Here is a 19,536-nt window from a genome sequence, read left to right on the forward strand (position 1 = left end):
TAATTAGATCAAGTAAATGCATCCTTTCGGGGGGGGGATACCTGGGTTTTATTGAAACAAATGGCCATGAGCTATCCTATACAGTTTCTAGCAGCCTGAAGCCAGTGGCGTACCTGATGGGGTGCAGCCCACACCGGGTCCTACAAGTCTGAGGGTGCCACAGTCAGTTGATTACCTTAAATGCCATCTCAGTTTTGCTAGTGCTGGCACTGCAGCTGCTCACATTACACTTCACACTGGCAGCTAGGCTACAGTAGCTGCAGTGAGTGGTGGGCAGGAGGAGAAGAGTGATTCAGCGCTGGTGCACTGTGACGTCCCTGTCCTCCTTTAAAATCCCATCCATCCAGGCACAATAGGTCGCCTTTATAAGTCGCTCCCCAACAGCATCACACACAGACAAGCTCCAGGTAAGTCACCACCAGCGCCTTACATTGGCATGGAAATTCTGCCTGAAAGCCCTCAATAAGGGGAGGGGGGTGGAGAAGGTCCCTCAACTAGGAGTAGGAGGTTGTTTAAAGAAGTACCTGGACTAGGAGAGGGGGTTGTTGTGAAGAAGGTCCTGGACTAGGAGAGGTTGGTTGTGTGGAAAAGGTCCTGGACTAGTAGAGGTGGTGTACGGAGGAGGTCCTGGACTAGGAGGGGGGGTTATGAGAAGGAGGCCCTGGACTAGGAGCAGGGGGTATGGGGAGGAGGCCCAGGACTAAGAGAGGGGGATGTGGAGCGGAGTGCATGGACTAGGAGAGTGAGTGAGCAAAGAAGTACTTGGAATAGGAGAGGGGGTGTGCAGAGGGGTGTCACTGAAGCACCGTGTGGATTTGGCTTGGGGTGCTGTGTGCTGACATTTTTTTTTTTGAGTTGTACAGCGCTGCATCACTATCTCTACTACCACATTCTCTTCCCTTCTCTGCTCATATGACAGAGCATAGAGTGAGACTTCCACTTACTGTGAGCTCATTTGGTGAGTGCATGGGGGTGGTTTGGGGGGGAAATGGTTTGTACTGAGGATTCTATATGGGATGGGGTGTATGGGGGGGGGGTGTGTCTGTACTGAGAATATTGTTTGGTATGGGGGGAAGTGTCTGTACACAGGATTCTGGCAGGAACAGGGGGGCACCAGACTAAGAGCAGCATATAAAAACAATGGTTTAATTAAAATTACAAATGACAACTCACGAGATAGTAGAAATATACAGGCATTTTGTATGTAAAAGCGTCCGTCTCCCAGGTTCTCCGGACCGTCAAATGCTTTTGGTGGCCTCGCATGCAAGCTGTATTGCCTGGATGTAAGCAGAAAGTGTCTGAACGCTGCCATGACCAGCGTGGAATGCAAAATGGCCAGACGCGATGTCACATGGAGGGTGTGTAGGGCATGCTGACGTGAAGTGGGCGGTAACACGTTCCGCAACAAAAAAAAATTTTGTGGCCCCGTGTCCTCTTACATTCTCTGAGACTGAATATTTTTTTTCCTATGCTGGGATCCCCATTACGATATTTGTAATTCACCATCATGTCCCCTCTCAAGCATTGATAAATTTAGTGCTTGTAGTCGTTCCTCGTAAGTGATATCCTCCACATCCCCTTATTAATTTCGTTGCCCTTCTTTGGACTCTCTCCAGTTCCAGCACATTCCTTCTGAGGACTGGTTGCCAGAACTGGACAGAATACTCCAGATGTGGCCTAACCAGAGTTTTATAAAGTGGCAGGATTATCGTTTTATCCCTGAAGTATATCCCCTTTTTTATGCATGCTAAAATTCTGCCAGCTTTGGTAGCTGCAGCTTGACATTGCATGCTATTACTCAGTGTGTCGTCCACTAGGACCCCCAGATCTTTCTTCATCCTTGATTCCCCCAGTGGTTTTCCCTTTAGTGAGTAGTGTGCATATATGTTTTTTTCCCCCCAAGTGCATTACTTTACATTACTCCACATTATACCTAATTTGCCACTCCATTATTTTCAGGTTTCTCTGTGAAATTTCTATATATTGATGTGAAGTTATTGCTCTGCTTATTTTTGTGTCATCCGCAAAAACTGAGATTGAGCTATTTATCCTCTATGAATAAGTTGAATAGAATTGGTTTGTTGTATAACAATTTTTGTGGTGTCATTATCCAAAATCAAAATGTGCATTTTATAGAAAACAGGCCTGTGTAAAACCCACAAGAAAGACACAAATCTTGATCTTACAAAGTTCACATTTGGTAGAACTTGAAGGCAATATCAGACATGAGTATTTAGGAACTGTGTTTGATATTGCGTTCAGATGGGGGGAAATCACCCCAGGAAAAGCCAAATTTGGAAGATGCACACAAATTTCCCAATGTCAATTTCCCGACGTGTTTTGGGGGAGAAAGCCCTTCCTCACAGCTACTTTATTATTGAGGAAGGGGTTGCAACCCCAAAACGCGTGCATTGATCTCCCGTGATGGCAGATAGCACATGTTGACACACTGTGTGCATCCTCCAGATTTGGCTTTGGGAAAAATCACAAAAACATTTCGCACATTGTAGCACACAAAAGAAGAAAGTGATTTGGAGGGGCTTTAAACTCGCCCCAAAACATAAATGATGTTTTTATATTTTGGAATAACATGTTTTGCTTGATGTTTTCCAATTGTAAATTACACCCCATGATCTCCCCGATCAGGATCTGGGCACTTTCGGATGTGAAAGGATCTTCATCCACAACCTCACGATCACCTAAAAAGAGAGGAAACCCTAAATAAATTAGGTCTAAAAAATATGCCGCCATCCATCTCTTATCTGAGCCTGTGGTCGCAGACACTCACCTGTTGTGGTGACTAGTTCCACCACGTCTTCATCCTCCTGCTCAGCTTGTGTTGGGGGGATTTCCCCTTCTTCCAGAGGGGGGGGGGCTCTGGTCTCCTCGGATGAGGGGTGTCCTCCGAGTCTTTTCTCCCCTATGTAAAACAAAAATGGTATAATTAGCACACAGATATTTGATGGCAGAACTATAAAGATGAAACATTGCTTGGAAGTGGGGTACAATTGTCTATTTTAGCCGAGTTCCAAGATGTAGCTTTTTTAGTGTCCTTTGTCAAGCTGCAATACTTTACCTGTTTGGTACAAGCTTCACAGATGTAGCCCCCCCCTATAGTATACACTGGAGCACCTGTGTGGCCCCCTAATAAAAATGGTGTTCTGGGGTCCCACACTAGTGCTCCAGTGTCCAGATGTGAAAACAGCTGCTCAGTGTCCTCTCCTTACACACAATCTAGTTTGCATTTCATTCTAGTAACAAAGCCATCTACACAACCAAATTCTTTGAAGACAAGTATAGGGCCTCAAAATGGTGGCCAAATGCATATGGCCTAAACAATGGTATTTTATCGTCCGAAATAAAAATGTTTGATCCGAACGAATAATGAACATGAAAGTTGCCATTTTAAACTGTACAACAGTTCCTAAAAGCACATGGAGCAGCACGAACGTAATAAACACAAGAACAATAGGAACACAGCACAACTACTTACTTTTTTGCAGCACTCTCCGGATCTTTCTGTACCGCTCATGTTTTCGTAATTTCAGGTCCGACCACCGCTTCCTGAGTTGATCTTTCGATCGTCGTACCCTGAATTTCTGGTGCAGACTTCTGACCACTTTCGCCATGATCTTGGCCTTTCGGACATTGTGGTTGGGGTAAGGCCCATACTTTCCATCATAGTCGGCCTTCTTCAGGATGTCCACCATCTCCAACATCTCCCCAAAGGACATATTTGAGTCCTTTAATCTCTTTCTGGATCGGGACGTTTCAGGCTCCGGCCTTTCCTCCTCCTCCTCCTCCTCATTGCTGTAATTAGCACGATCCTGCTGTCTATCCGCCATGTGCTCTTCCTCCACTGCGCCGAACGAAAAGGGGTGGGGAATAGAATAGAAAGAACATCAGGGGTGGGCGGAGTTATACGCATGCGCAGTGTGTATAAATCGTAATGCGTGCGTCTTACGTACGATCTGTGAGCGGAGGAAGGAGCATCGGAGACGCCGATCGTGCTAACGAAGGTAGGATCTAAACTTGGGCCTATACTGCTTCGAAATGGAAGCCTATATTGTAACAAGATTAGGGGAGTTTGGCCTGACATTAGGGTTTGTCTTGTGTTGTGACTGCAGAGAAAATGGATGGGTTCAACGACCACAATTTCCTGCCCCTGTTCATAGACAAGTACAGGGAGCTGCCCTGTCTGTGGCAAGTGAGACACCCCCACTATAACCATAAACAAAAGAGGCAGGCAGCGCTGGAGAAACTGCTGGAGTTGGTGAAGCCGGTGGTCCCCACAGCAACCATCCCTTATTTAAAAGCTAAAATTGGTGGCCTGAGGAGCACTTATCTTAGGGAGCGCAAGAAGGTCACAGATTTCCAGAGGCCCGGAGCTGCAGCAGATGACATTTATGTCCCCAGGCTGTGGTACTATGAGAGACTGCGATTTCTGTCAGACCACACTGAAGTCAGGGAATCCCTCTCTACTCTTCCTTCCACTCTTCCTTCCACCCCAGCTGAGGCTTCCGATGTCCAACCTGGGCCTTCCAGCCAGGAAGAAGTGGAGGAGCCCAGCTGGAGTCAGGTATAGCATTCTTCTACAGATTTCTGGGCAATAAATAAATTATGTTTACTAGATGTTATTATTGATCACTAATTGCTGATTAAAAAAAGTGTTTTACATATCAATAGACAGTAGTGGTCACCCAAAATTGGGACAAGAATGCAAAATGCTGGGCTCAGAAGGATAGTCTGTTATATTTGTTAACATTGAATTTGCAGCAGTCAGGAGGTGAAAATTGTGTGTGATTGATGTAAAAAAACTAAAACTATGTCCCTTTTTCATACACAGGAAGACCTCAGCCAGGAGGAGGCTGTGGAATGTGGCAGTCAGGAGGAGGCGGGGATTATTAGTGTCTGCCAGGAGGAGGCGGGGATTAGTGGCAGCCAGGAGGAGGCGGGGCTAAGTGTCAGCCAAGAGAAGCCTGGGACAAGTCGCAGCCTGACTGAGTCTCAGGTTCCTCCCCTCCACCTGCCACATGAACGAGCCAGGAAGGCCACTCCCAGTCCTGTGCAGGATTCAGCATACAGGCTGATCCAGGAGGCTTCGGCGTCCCTCAGAGCCTTCCCCAGTCCTGAAGAGGCCTTTGCCTTCATGGCTGCCACCAAATTGCTGGGCATGCAGGAGGGCCAACGCAAGATCTCTGAGGACCTGATTTATAAAGTCTTACGTAAGGGGGAGAGTGGGGAACTGACACACAAGACGGATGTCATTGAGATCGACGATCCTCCTCCTCCTCCTGCTGCCACAACTCCACCACCACAGCCACAGCGTGGAAGGAGGCGTGGAAGGAAGACCAAAGAGTGATGACCCTGGGTTCAGTCTGGTCTGACAGAAGATGCAGTCTCTCGTATGACCACAGCCTGGGGACACAGATGTCATCTGCTGCTTTCCGGATCTCTGGGACTTCTGGACCAGACTGCCCTCCCTTAGATATGGACTCCTCAGGCCACCAATTTTGCTTTTAAATAATTGATGTCTGCCCTGGGGGTCCAAGGCTTCGCCCACTTGTTTCTCCAGCGTTGCCTCCCTCTTTGTTTATAGTTGTGACCCCTTAATAAAATATTTTTAGGTAAATTCTACTCTCCTGTGTGTGTTTTCATCCAAAAAGGACAATTTGTTGGTGACGATTCAGGTACATTTCTAACATAAAATGTGAAATTAACAAGGGACAACAACACCAAGCAATCTCCTACAGATTAAATAGAACAACATATCAATGGTGTTGTGGGAACTTGTCATAAAAAACACACAAACATTTTCGGGAGTACAAATCAAAATCAAAAAAAAAAAATTAAAAAAGAGAAACACAAAAAAAGATTCTACATTAAAGTCAAAAAAAAAAAAAATATGTTGTCAGATGTGAGAAATCAAAATATATTGAGGGAATCCCGATAAATAGTAACGAAAGAAGTTTGTGAGAAGTGTGTGTGAATATGAGCAGCAAAACTACTTAATTCTTGTCACATTATAAAGAAGAAGAGAGTGCGCTGTATTAAACCATTTTGAACATTGCAGCGTGACGAAAGTGCTGTATCCATTGCGAACGCTAAGTTTACCAGAACGAGCTGTCCCGTGTCGGAATTTCTTCTGAGCATGCGTGGCACTTTGTGCGTCGGAACAGGCCACACACGGTTGGAATTGACGCGATCGGATTTTGTTGTTGGAAAATTTTATCTCCTGCTGTCCAACTTTGTATGTCGGAAAATCCGATGGAAAATGTCCGCTGGAGCCCACACACGGTCGGAATTTCCGACAACACGCTCCGATCAGACAATGTCCATCGGAAAATCCGACCGTGTGTACGGGGCATTACACTCCTTGTTGCATTCCACTCACTAATGAGGCTTTTTACATTACGGTTTAGCCACCCAGGTTTAACTATCCACCCATTGGAATGCACTGTGCAATACTTTTGTTTAATATGTTCCTAAAGCATTCCCATTTTTCTTCCATGTTCAATGTTTCTAGCATTTGGTCCCAATTGATTTCATGTAGAAATGACCGAAAAATTGGCTAGTTTGAAATGTAGTGTTCTTGTGCTACCCTCGTGTCTCCTTTTTCTATGATCTACACTAAGTGATCATCCTATGATCACTTGATCCCAAGTTGTCCCGTATTGCCACATCTGAGATCAGACTTGGATCGTTCATAATTAATAGATCTAGCAGGGCATTCTTTCTAGTTGGGGAATCCACGAATTGGGACATGAAGTTGGCCTGTAAGACATTCATGAAATGACGAGCCTTTAATGAGTGAGCTTTCCCCTCTGCCCAGTCAATATAGGGATAATTGAACCCCCCCTCTTTCTTCTTCAGGTTGGGGGGCTTTTAACCTACCCCACTATTAATTTCCCACTTACTTATTTTCTTTGAAGTTCTACCCACATGGATTCCACCTCCCCCTTGTTCCATTTCCAATGTCACTCCTCCCTACCACCCTTGCATCATTTTTGACATATAGACACACCCTTCCCCCTCTTCTACCTTCCTATACAAGGAATACCCCTGCATATTTGCCAGCCAGTCGTGTGAGCTGTCAAACTAAGTTTCAGTTATTCCCACAGTCTAAGTCCTCCTCGTGTAATAGCAGCTCCAGTTCCTGTATTTTGTTAGCTAGGCTCCTAGCATTTGTGTATAGGCCTCTCGGTGTTGTATGAGTGCATATTATTTCTTCCTTATGTATACTCGGGCATTGTTTTTGAATTGTCCACGCATTCACCCCAGGATTAGATTATTATCATTGCTGACTCTACTATTACCCTCTGTCCTTTGCTCACTGCCGGCTATTGCTTCCTCTGACCCCCCCCCCCCCGCCCCCCAATACCTAGTTTAAAAGCCTCTCCACCTTTGTTGCCATCTTTCTTGCCAATAGAGCTGCACCATCTCCATTAAGGTGCAGCCCATCCTTACTAAAGAGCCCGTAACCGACTGAGAAGTCAGCCCAGTTCTCCAGGAACCCGAACCCCTCTTTCCTATACCAGTTCCTCAGCCACTTGTTCAGTTCCCTAAGCTCCTTCTGCCTCTCTGGTGTGGCTTGAGGTACATGTAGTATTTATGAGAAAACTACCTTGGAGGTCCTTCTCCTCAATCTATTCCCTAAGTCTCTGAAATCATTTTTAGGACTCTGCACCTTTCTCTCACTTTGTCATTGGTACAAACATCTACCATGTACTGATTGCTATTTTTTTTCCTCGAAAGTGGAGTTACCCTTTAAAATAAACTTAGCCATGCTATATGCTCCTAGCTCCCACCAGGACCAGTTTTTCTGCTCCAATAAAGAAACCCTTACATTATTTACAGAAGGCATACTCCTCCTGGTTAGGGATTTTAACTTGCCACTAAACCCAAGGGAGGATGGACATTTTCATGGGCGTGTCCAGGGCCGGTCCCAGGCGGGTGCACGGGGTGCAGTGCACCCAGGCGCCACAGAGGTGGGGGCGCTGAAGCGCCAGAGTGCTCCCCTCCCTCCTCCTCCTCCCCTCCGTGTCCAGAAGTAGCTCTGTCCGCAATAGCTCACCGCTGCCGCTGTGCTTTACATTGCTAGAGCCTGTCCCCCCTCCCTCCTCCTCCTGTCAGAGGAGGGCAGCCGCCAGAGATCAGAGCGGCTGGTCTCTGTGTTGAGAGAGACCAGCCGCGCAGTGACTTCGCTGGGGGGAGGGGGGGCGGCCCGTGCCTGCAGCCTGACACAGGTTCTCTCTCTCCTCCGCTGTCTCTCACTCCCGCCTAAGCTGCTGCCTGCAGCCTGTCTCGATCTTTTCTTCACCCGGGCAGCGCGGCTGCACACTGTCCTCTCTAGCTGCTGCCCGGGTGTTAATGTGTCTATCTGTACTGATAGAGGGAGATTTGTCCCTGGGGCGGTCTGTACTAATGGAGGGGTTGTCCTGGGGGGGCGGTCTGTACTAATGGGGGGGTTGTCCTGGGGGGGCGGTCTGTACTAATGGGGGGGTTGTCCTGGGGGGGCGGTCTGTACTAATGGGGGGTTGTCCTGGGGGGGCGGTCTGTACTAATGGGGGGTTGTCCTGGGGGGGCTGTACTAATGGGGGGGTTGTCCTTGGGGGTCTGTACTAATGGGGGGGTTGTCCTGGGGGTCTGTACTAATGGGGGGGTTGTCCTGGGGGTCTGTACTAATGGGGGGGTTGTCCTGGGGGTCTGTATTAATGGGGGGGTTGTCCTGGGGGGTCTGTACTAATGGGGGGGTTGTCCTGGGGGTCTGTACTAATGGGGGGTTGTCCTGGGGGGTCTGTACTAATGGAGGGGGAGTTGTCTTGGGGAGGGTCTGTACTAATGGAGGGGGGATTTGTCCTGGGGGGGTCTGTACTAATGGAGGGGGGATTTGTCCTGGGGGGTCTGTACTAATGGAGGGGGGATTTGTCCTGGGGGTCTGTACTAATGGAGGGGGGGTTTGTCCTGGGGGGTCTGTACTAATGGAGGGGGGGTGTTTGTCCGGGGGGTCTGTACTAATGGAGGGGGGGTCCTGGGGGGGTCTGTACTAATGGAGGGGGGTTTGTCCTGGTGGGGGGTCTGTACTAATGAAGGGGGGATTTGTCCTGGGGGGTCTGTACTAATGGGGGGGTTGTCCTGGGGGGTCTGTACTAATGGAGGGGGAGTTGTCTTGGGGGGTCTGTACTAATGGAGGGGGGATTTGTCCTGGGGGGTCTGTACTAATGGAGGGGGGATTTGTCCTGGGGGGTCTGTACTAATGGAGGGGGGGGTGTTTGTCCGGGGGGTCTGTACTAATGGAGGGGGGGTCCTGGGGGGGTCTGTACTAATGGAGGGGGGTTTGTCCTGGTGGGGGGGTCTGTACTAATGAAGGGGGGATTTGTCCTGTGGGGGTCTGTACTAGTGGAGGGGGGGTTCTCCTGGGGGGTCTGTAGTAATGGAGGGGGTTTGTCCTGGGGGGTCTGTACTAATGGAGGGGGGGTTTGTACTAATGGAGGGGGGGTTGTCCTGGGGGGTCTGTACTAATGAAGGGGGGATTTGTCCTGTGGGGGTCTGTACTAGTGGAGGGGGGTTCTCCTAGGGGGTCTGTACTAATGGAGGGGGTTTGTCCTGGGGGTCTGTACTAATAGAGGGGGTTGTCCTGGGGGGGTCTGTACTAATGAAGGGGGGCTTTGTCCTGGGGGGGATCTGTACTAATGGAGGGGGGTTGTCCTGGTGGGGGTCTACTAATGGAGGAGGGGGGTTTGTCCTGGGGGGGTCTATACTGATGAAGGGGGGTCTGTACTGAGAGAGGGGTTTATACTTAGTGGGGGTCTATACTTAGTGGAGGAAGGTCTGTACTGAGGGGCGACTAAAGTTGGTGGAAGGAGGGTGACACCATGTTATACCGCACCTGGTGACACCAACCCTAGTGACGTCACTGCAGCTGCAGGCTCTTCTTTCGCCCCTTCCCCTCCCTCTCCTCCGCACGTGCACTGCTATACTAGTGAGCGGCGCTGGCCAGCACAGCCTCCCACTATGTTTCTTCCCCCGCCTTCATATCAGCCAGGGAAAAATAGAATAGAAAAAGGAGAAGAGGATTGTGGGACATGTAGTCCCGAGGACTGGCAGCCCCACTGTAACACGGAAACTGCAGTCCACACAGCAGGCTCAGCTGAATGGGAGAGAGAGAGATACAGGAGCCTGGGAAAGCTTTCAGGGAAGTGCACCCAGGACTCCAGAGGGAGAGGGCAGTGCTCAGGGAACACCATCAGAGAGGAAACCCCGCTGCCCTGCGCCACCAGAGGGAAAGCCACACAGCCTGGTGCCATCCCTGGCGGAGAAAGGAATGAAGAATACAGATCTGGGTGCTACCCAGCGGAGTCACCACGGGCAATTCAGAGTGAGCTTACTCCTGATCAGAGGAACCATCGCTGGGTCAGGTGAGAGGGCCAATCGGCCATTATCTACTAATGTCCATAGGAACTGCAGTCTCTGACCATCTCCTCTATTATATCTGCAGTCTCTGACCTTCTCTTGTATCATGTCTGCAGTCTCTGACCATCTCCTGTATCATGTCTGCAGTCTCTGATCATCTCCTGTACTATGTCTGCAGTCTCTGATCATCTCCTGTACTATGTCTGCAGTCTCTGACCATGTCCTGTATTATATCTGCAGTCTCTGACCTTCTCTTGTACCATGTCTACAGTCTCTGACCATGTCCTCTACTATGTCTGCAGTCTCTGATCATCTCCTGTACCATGTCTGCAGTCTCTGATCATCTCCTGTACTATGTCTACAGTCTCTGATCATCTCCTGTACCATGTCTACAGCCTCTGATCATCTCCTGTATTATGTCTACAGTCTCTGATCATCTCCTGTACCATGTCTGCAGTCTCTGATCATCTCCTGTACCATGTCTGCAGTCTCTGATCATCTCCTGTACCATGTCTGCAGTCTCTGATCATCTCCTGTACCAGGTCTACAGTCTCTGATCATTTCCTGTACCATGTCTGCAGTCTCTGATCATCTCCTGTACCGTGTCTGCAGTCTCTGATCATCTCCTGTACCATGTCTGCAGTCTCTGATCATCTCCTGTACCATGTCTGCAGTCTCTGATCATCTCCTGTACCATGTCTGCAGTCTCTGATCATCTCCTGTACCAAGTCTGCAGTCTCTGATCATCTCCTGTACTATGTCTACAGTCTCTGATCATCTCCTGTACCATGTCTGCAGTCTCTGATCATCTCCTGTACCATGTCTGCAGTCTCTGATTATCTCCTGTACCATGTCTGCAGTCTCTGATCATCTCCTGTACCATGTCTGCAGTCTCTGATCATCTCCTGTACCATGTCTGCAGTCTCTGATCATCTCCTGTACCATGTCTGCAGTCTCTGATCATCTCCTGTACCATGTCTGCAGTCTCTGATCATCTCCTGTACCATGTCTGCAGTCTCTGATTATCTCCTGTACCATGTCTGCAGTCTCTGATCATCTCCTGTACCATGTCTGCAGTCTCTGATCATCTCCTGTACCATGTCTGCAGTCTCTGATCATCTCCTGTACCATGTCTGCAGTCTCTGATCATCTCCTGTACCATGTCTGCAGTCTCTGATCATCTCCTGTACCATGTCTGCAGTCTCTGACCAACTCCTGTACCATGTCTGCAGTCTCTGACCATCTCCTGTACTATGTCTGCAGTCTCTGACTGTCTCTTGTATCATGTCTGCAGTCTCTGATCATCTCCTGTACTATGTCTACAGTCTCTGATCATCTCCTGTACTATGTCTACAGTCTCTGATCATCTCCTGTACCATGTCTGCAGTCTCTGATCATCTCCTGTACCATGTCTGCAGTCTCTGATCATCTCCTGTATCATGTCTGCAGTCTCTGACCAACTCCTGTACCATGTCTGCAGTCTCTGACCAACTCCTGTACCATGTGTGCAGTCTCTGACCATCTCCTGTACCATGTGTGCAGTCTCTGACTGTCTCTTGTATCATGTCTACAGTCTCTGACTGTCTCTTGTATCATGTCTGCAGTCTCTGATCATCTCCTGTACTATGTCTGCAGTCTCTGACCATCTCTTGTATCATGTCTGCAATCTCTGACCAGCTTCTGTACCATGTCTGCAGTGTCTGACTGTCTCTTGTATCATGTCTGCAGTCTCTGACCATCTATTCTATCTTGTCTGTAGTCTCCGACCATCTCCTGTATTATGTTTGCAGTTTCTGACCATCTTTTGTATCATGTCTGCAGTCTCTGATCATCTCCTGTACTATGTCTGCAGTCTCTGACCATCTCCTGTACTATGTCTGCAGTCTCTGATCATCTCCTGTACCATGTCTGCAGTCTCTGACTGTCTCTTGTATCATGTCTACAGTCTCTGATCATCTCCTGTACTATGTCTGCAGTCTCTGACCATCTCCTGTACTATGTCTGCAGTCTCTGATCATCTCCTGTACCATGTCTGCAGTCTCTGACCATCTCCTGTACTATGTCTGCAGTCTCTGACTGTCTCTTGTATCATGTCTGCAGTCTCTGATCATCTCCTGTACTATGTCTACAGTCTCTGATCATCTCCTGTACTATGTCTACAGTCTCTGATCATCTCCTGTACTATGTCTACAGTCTCTGATCATCTCCTGTACTATGTCTGCAGTCTCTGATCATCTCCTGTACCATGTCTGCAGTCTCTGACCAACTCCTGTACCATGTCTGCAGTCTCTGACCAACTCCTGTACCATGTCTGCAGTCTCTGACCATCTCCTGTACCATGTGTGCAGTCTCTGACTGTCTCTTGTATCATGTCTACAGTCTCTGACTGTCTCTTGTATCATGTCTGCAGTCTCTGATCATCTCCTGTACTATGTCTGCAGTCTCTGACCATCTCTTGTATCATGTCTGCAATCTCTGACCAGCTTCTGTACCATGTCTGCAGTGTCTGACTGTCTCTTGTATCATGTCTGCAGTCTCTGACCATCTATTCTATCTTGTCTGTAGTCTCCGACCATCTCCTGTATTATGTTTGCAGTTTCTGACCATCTTTTGTATCATGTCTGCAGTCTCTGATCATCTCCTGTACTATGTCTGCAGTCTCTGACCATCTCCTGTACTATGTCTGCAGTCTCTGATCATCTCCTGTACCATGTCTGCAGTCTCTGACTGTCTCTTGTATCATGTCTACAGTCTCTGATCATCTCCTGTACTATGTCTGCAGTCTCTGATCATCTCCTGTACCATGTCTGCAGTCTCTGATCATCTCCTGTACCATGTCTGCAGTCTCTGATCGTCTCCTGCACTATGTCTGCAGTCTCTGATCATCTCCTACACCATGTCTGCAGTCTCTGATCGTCTCCTGTACTATGTCTACAGTCTCTGATCATCTCCTGTACCATGTCTGCAGTCTCTGACCAACTCCTGTACCATGTCTACAGTCTCTGTCCAGCTCTTGTATCATGTCTGCAGTCTCTGACCGTATCCTGTATTATGTCTGGGGACTCTTTCTAACAGAAGCCCTCTCTGTGTGGATCAGAGAGACTCCCCTCCAGGTCTCATTAGTGTTCTCTCTTCCTGTATTTTCTTTATTGTTAAGAGATCATGGGAGGATTTCAGGGTAACAAAGACTTCTTAGGGGAGCAGCTCTGTGTTTGAGTCGTTGCCATAGAATCATTTGTAAAGGGGTGGAGTTGGTAAGATGACCACACCCACATGGGGCGCCAGAAATATTTCTGCACCCAGGCACCGGTGACCCTAGGATCGGCCCTGGGCGTGTCATTCATTCCTCCTGGCTCCTGCAAGTAAGTCCTACATATCTCAGCTGACTGTTCTTTGGTGGCTGCTCCATCTTCATGAAAAAGACTACACGTTCTACTCCCTCTTGCATAAAGCGTATCGACTTTACATTCACAGCGCCTACTCCATCTAATCAAAGATGTCAACATAGGAAATGTAGCGGTCTCCCCAATCTCCAGAGGCCTGGTGGTGACCCCCAGAGTCAAGGAGAGCTGACATTCCTCCTCAGGGTGCAGGTTACTAGGCATGGTGGGTGTTGTGCAAGATGGAAAAATGAGCACCAATCACTTTGAAAAATGAACAAAGAGGTCTTTATTTCTCTAACCAGGAACGGTGGGAGAGAGGGATAGGGCACAGGACACCCTTAGGCAAATGCAATAGCAAAATCGGCAGACTCCTTGGACAAAAATAGAACCAGGCAGGCAGCAATACAGAAAAAGGGCCTTTAAGCTGAATGCAGATATCTGTATCCTGTAGCAACTTCTGTCTTCTATACGAACAACTTCACTCAAAGTATCTCACTGTAGATCCTCAGGCTTAGCTCCCCGCTACCTGCTGGACTTCTCAAGCTTCACTCACAGCTACCAGCTGTATTCTTCAGGCTTCACCCACTGCTACCACCTGGTTTTCTCAGACTCACAGCTAACCTCTGGATCCCTCAAGCTTTACTCACAGCTACCCTCTGTACTTCTGTTCAAGCTTTACTTACAGCTACCCGCTGTACTCCTTCAAGCTTTACTTACAGCTACCCGCTGTACATCTTGGATGAGTTATTTCCTGAAGCTTTCCCAACACTTCACAGTCCCCGGCTGATGAAGAGTCTGCTCTGGTACTCCTTCAAAACTTCATCCTTTAGACACCTGCCTCTGGCAACAAGGGTGGTTGACCCTCTGGCAACTGCTTCTCCTATGCCTCCTGGCAACAATCAGGCTCCCCTCAGGCTGAGCCCCTTTACACGTGGTTAGGCCTCAGGCTTCAGGCGTACACCTCTACAACTGCTCCACACACATCCACCCAGGCCATAGCCCAGGTGGAAAGAACCCCGATCACTTGACTCTCTCCAAATAAATAGTCTATCCCAGCAGCCTCAGCGGCCAACAAATGAATACCATTACTGTATATTGTCACATGTAACAAAAAAAAAAATGTGTATATATATATATATATATATACTGTATATACAATATACACTGTATATATAAAAAGCATTACAATGAAAAAGAATCAAAGGACACCCTCTCCCACACATACATACCCAACACAAGAGATCTCTTAATAACCTTTTACGTTTTTACACAACACATACTGCATTATGTATTCCAACACATTCTAGAGGTAAAAGAACAAAATCAAGGCCATCATTTTGCTTTAAAGTTGGACTACACTGTATCTGAGCACCACAACAAAAAACGCTATTTAATTATTTTTTATTATTCAAAGCAAACTAAACTGACAAAATTATATCTGCGCTAGGTTGATTCGTGTGAACAAGCAGCCACTTAAAAACAGTGATAGCAGCCAAACAAATATTGTGCAAGGAAAGCAGCTCTAATTCAAACAATAGTATTGTTGGCAATTATAAGATATAATAACTGTGACAATATAAATGCAAAAGTATCAGAAATAAATCTGTTCAAAGAAAAGTGTCCAGAAAGAAAGTCCTAATAATCAGAAAGTCGTCACTCATAAGTGATCCACATTTTATTGTTTTGCACAAAATCCTTCCGATCCAATGTGCAGGAAAACTCCACCACCGAGTGAAACTAATCAGGTGCCCCTCTTACCAGATTGGTTGGACCATTAAGTTATAAATAGTCATACAAGCTCAACATAGGGTTAAATAAGATTTCTCCAATCTATGAAAAAGAGATTGCTGCTCCAAACAGCTCCAGATCTCTTAAAGACACCCGCCCTATTTGGAACTCACAGGTGCTGGCTCTGCACAAAATTTAGAAAAAATCTTGGACAGCCGCACTCTGCTGAATCCTCCAATCCTCCTCCAATCTATGTCAGCAACTTCCAGCCTCGAGGTTACCAATTTAAAAAAATTATATTCAAGCTCACATGATGAAGTACTGTATGTAGCAAACTTGGTCCATTTATTGAATTACAACTCCAACATGACATTAAAAGTAGATCAATCGATCTGTGCATAAGAAAGTCTTGTAGCAGGCTGATGGCTTGACGAAGAGATGCTGAGTCAGACCGACAAGCAGCACCGACCCTCACCACCATGTGATATAGTCACAGACAGGCCACGCCCTACATGTTTTGTCAAAATGACGTCTTTGGGGGACAGGCCGAAGGGGACTGAGGTAATGTTGAGGACTGTAGAAGCATTGGTCGGCTAAGGGAACTTCATTCCCTTTCGACATTAGAAGATGTCCAGCAGTGCCAACAGAACAGAACTGGAGGAAACAAGTGGGACCTAGGTACACCCATCTACTGTTCAGAGAAGTCTGGCTAGAAGTGGTCTTCCTGGAAATATTAAGGCCAAAAAGCCATACCTTTGATGTGGAAACAAGGTTATGCAACTCAACTATGCACAAAAACTTAGGTACTGGGGTGCAGAATAAGAGCAGCAGGTGCTCTGGACTGATGAGTCAAAATCTGAAATATTTGACTGTAGCAGGAAGCAATTTGTTCACCAAAGTGCTGGAGAGAAGTACAATAATGAGTATCTGAAGGCAACAGTGAAGCATGGTAGAGGTGGGGCTGCATTTCTGCAAATGGAGTTGGAAATTTGGTTAAGATTAATGGTGTCCTCAATGCTGTGAAATACAGGCATAACTCATCTATCATGCATTACCAATTTTAATCTGCAGCAATGGCTCTAATTTTATTCTGCAGCAGGTTAATGACCCCAAATAAACAGTCAATGTTTTTAAGATCTATCTTCAGCATAAAGGTAAAGATACAGAGTCCTGGAAGTAATGGTTTGGCCCCAATCTAAACATCATCAAGTCTGTCTGGGATTACATGAAGAGATAGAAGGATTTGAAAGCATTCTTAACTTACTGCATTTTTTCACACCTGCCTAAAACTTTTGCACAGTAGTGTGCATCATTTGCCCAGGCCTGGAAACTAGGAAGTAACTTAAGAAATGGAAAAAAAAAGTTTAAAGCAAGTACATTTTACATACTGTAATTTTCTATGCTAGCAGCATAAGAATTAAAACTAGGCAATGTTGATTGAGAGAGTGAAGTTCCACTTTATTCTACTGTAAACAGGTGCGCCGTTAAGTTTTTAATGTAGAACCTATTTACAATTTTGTGCATCAAAGCTTTCCACTGTTTTGCAAGGGCATGCAATTTTGAAGGTGAATATATCTGGTGTGACCTCTAATCCAGTGATCAGCAGGGCTACTCCAAAGCAGGTAAAGTGATTGTAAAAGAAATATAATACTGCGCTAACAATAAAAAAATGTGTAAGCAGCGACTAAAGTGTTATACAGCACAATCAGATAAATAATATAAAAAGTCGCGCTAATAATGTGATGAAGGCAACATATATATGCCTCAAAACCTCATGAAGGCATAAATAAATTATGAACAGGTGATATTCAATGTGCAAAATGGATTACAAACAAGTGATATTTAATATACAAAAACCAATCTTAAAGGGCGCAAAAAATGTCCATGTGATCCCTATGTCCATATGACCCTTCAGGTCTGGTATGGATTTTAAGGGGAACCCCGCACCAAAATGTAAAAAAAAAATTGCGTGGGGGTCCCCCTCAAAATCCATACCAGACCGTTATCTGAGCACGCAACCTGGCAGGCCGCAGGGAAAGAGGGGGGGCGAGAGAGCGCCCCCCTTCCTGAACCGTACCAGGCCACATGCCCTCAACATGGGGAGGATGTCCCCATATTGATGGGGACAAGGGCCTCATCCCCACAACCCTTGGCCGATGGTTGTGGGGGTCTATGGGCGGGGGGCTTATCGGAATCTGGAAGCCCCCCTTAACAAAGGGGACCCCCAGATCCCGCCCCCCTGTGTGAAATTGTAATGGGGTACAAATGTACAGTTGATCAGGTGGAGTCTCTGGTGTGACTGTTAGAGGATGATTCCGCATGCTTTTTTGAGCACTATTCCATTTGTCCTCAGCAGAAGCTTATGGAATGTATTCACTCAGTACAGACCCTTGTTAGACAGGCAGCATGTGATCCGTTCTTTGTCCAACCAATACTCTCAGCATGGTCTGATATGTTACAACCAGCCCCAACCAACCCACAACAAACCACTTCTGCCATCAGACACCTGCCTGCCCAAAAGTCTGTTTCCCCATCACCCATGACAAATTCAGTTGCAGCCCAGTATACGTTGCTCCCAACCAAATACTCATATCCAGTCTCTGCTCCCTGTACCTATCCTGCATTCAACCCACCTGCCTCTTCTCAGCTGCCTACTAATCCACAAGAACTTCCCCCAGCTACTGTTACCTCTTCCCTGCCATATCCCAATCCTCCTTTCCAGTCTGCTGCACCCCCCACCTACAGAGCTTCAGTGACTAAGCCAAAGAAAAAAAAGAAAGTTTTTCCCAACCAAGACGATCCTGCCATTAACCAAACCTGCCTCCACACCCACCAATCTGTCCCAGCCTGGAGTGCCAGAGTCCCAGCCTGCAGTGCCAGAGTTCCAGCCGGAGGTGCCAGAGTTCCAGCCAGAGGTGCCAGTGTTCCAGCCGGAGGTGCCAGTGTTCCAGCCTGAAGAGCCAGTGCCTACCTTTCAGTCTGATGTGCTCTCTTTCCAGTCTGATGTGCCCGCTTTCCAGTCTGATGTGCTCGCTTTCCAGTCCGATGTGCCCGCTTTGCAGTCTGATGTCTCGTTGCCTGCTGCCCAGCTCGACGACCTGCTGCCCAGCCTGATGAGCCTCTGTCTTCTGCCCAGCCTGATTTGTTCCTGTCTGCTGCCCAGCCTGATGCATTCCTGTCTGCTGCCCAGCCTGATGCATTCCTGTCTGCTGCCCAGCTTGATGCGTTCCTGTCTGCTGCCCAGCCTGATGCATTCCTGTCTGCTGCCCAGCCTGATGTGTTCCTGTCTGCTGCCCAGCCTGATGTGTTCCTGTTTGCTGCCCAGCCTGATGTGTTCCTGTCTGCTGCCCAGCCTGATGTGTTCCTGTCTGCTGTCCAGTCTGATGTGTTCCTGTCCGCTGCCCAGCCTGGTGTGTTCCTGTCTGCTGCCCAGCCTGATGTGTTCCTGTCCGCTGCCCAGCCTGATGTGCCACTGTCTGCTGCCCAGCTTGAAGTGCCCGTGCCTGCTGCCCAGCTTAAAGTGCCCGCTGCCCAGCTTGAAGTGCCCGCTGCCCAGCTTGAAGTGCCCTCTGCCCAGCTTGAAGTGCCCGCTGCCTCGTTTGATGCGCCTGCTGCCCAGCTTGAAGTGCCCGCTGCCCAGCTTGATGCGCCTGCTGCTCAGCTTGATGTACCCATGCCTGCTGCCCTGCTAGATGTGCCCGTGCTGGCTGCCCAGCCTGATGTGCCTGTTTCCCAGTTCAAGGTGCTTGCCGCTCAGCTCGCTGTGCCTGCTACTCAGCTTGAGGTTCCTGTGCCTGCTATTCAGCTTGACGAACTTATTGTCCAACCTGATGTGACTTTGCCCCCTCCGCTGGTAATATTGATCATTTGGCGTGCAGTACTGAGGTCCACCAGCAGGTGTCTCCTGGCAGTTTGGAGCTGTCAGAAGAGCTTTTTCCTGCTGGTATTTTGTCATCTTTGGGCCACAGTACTGGCGTCCACCAGCGGAGGGTTCCTGGCAGTATGGAGCAGG

General features: G+C 47.7%; 1 protein-coding gene across 3 annotated transcripts in view; it reads right to left on the minus strand.

The window, feature by feature from the left end:
- Positions 1–19,536, minus strand: part of LOC141103549 (dimethylaniline monooxygenase [N-oxide-forming] 2-like) — a 133,983-nt gene that overhangs the window by 50,486 nt on the left and 63,961 nt on the right. The window lies entirely within an intron of this gene.

Source organism: Aquarana catesbeiana, linkage group LG07 (assembly GCF_042186555.1).
Source record: "Aquarana catesbeiana isolate 2022-GZ linkage group LG07, ASM4218655v1, whole genome shotgun sequence".
Classification (NCBI taxonomy): Eukaryota; Metazoa; Chordata; class Amphibia; order Anura; family Ranidae; genus Aquarana; species Aquarana catesbeiana.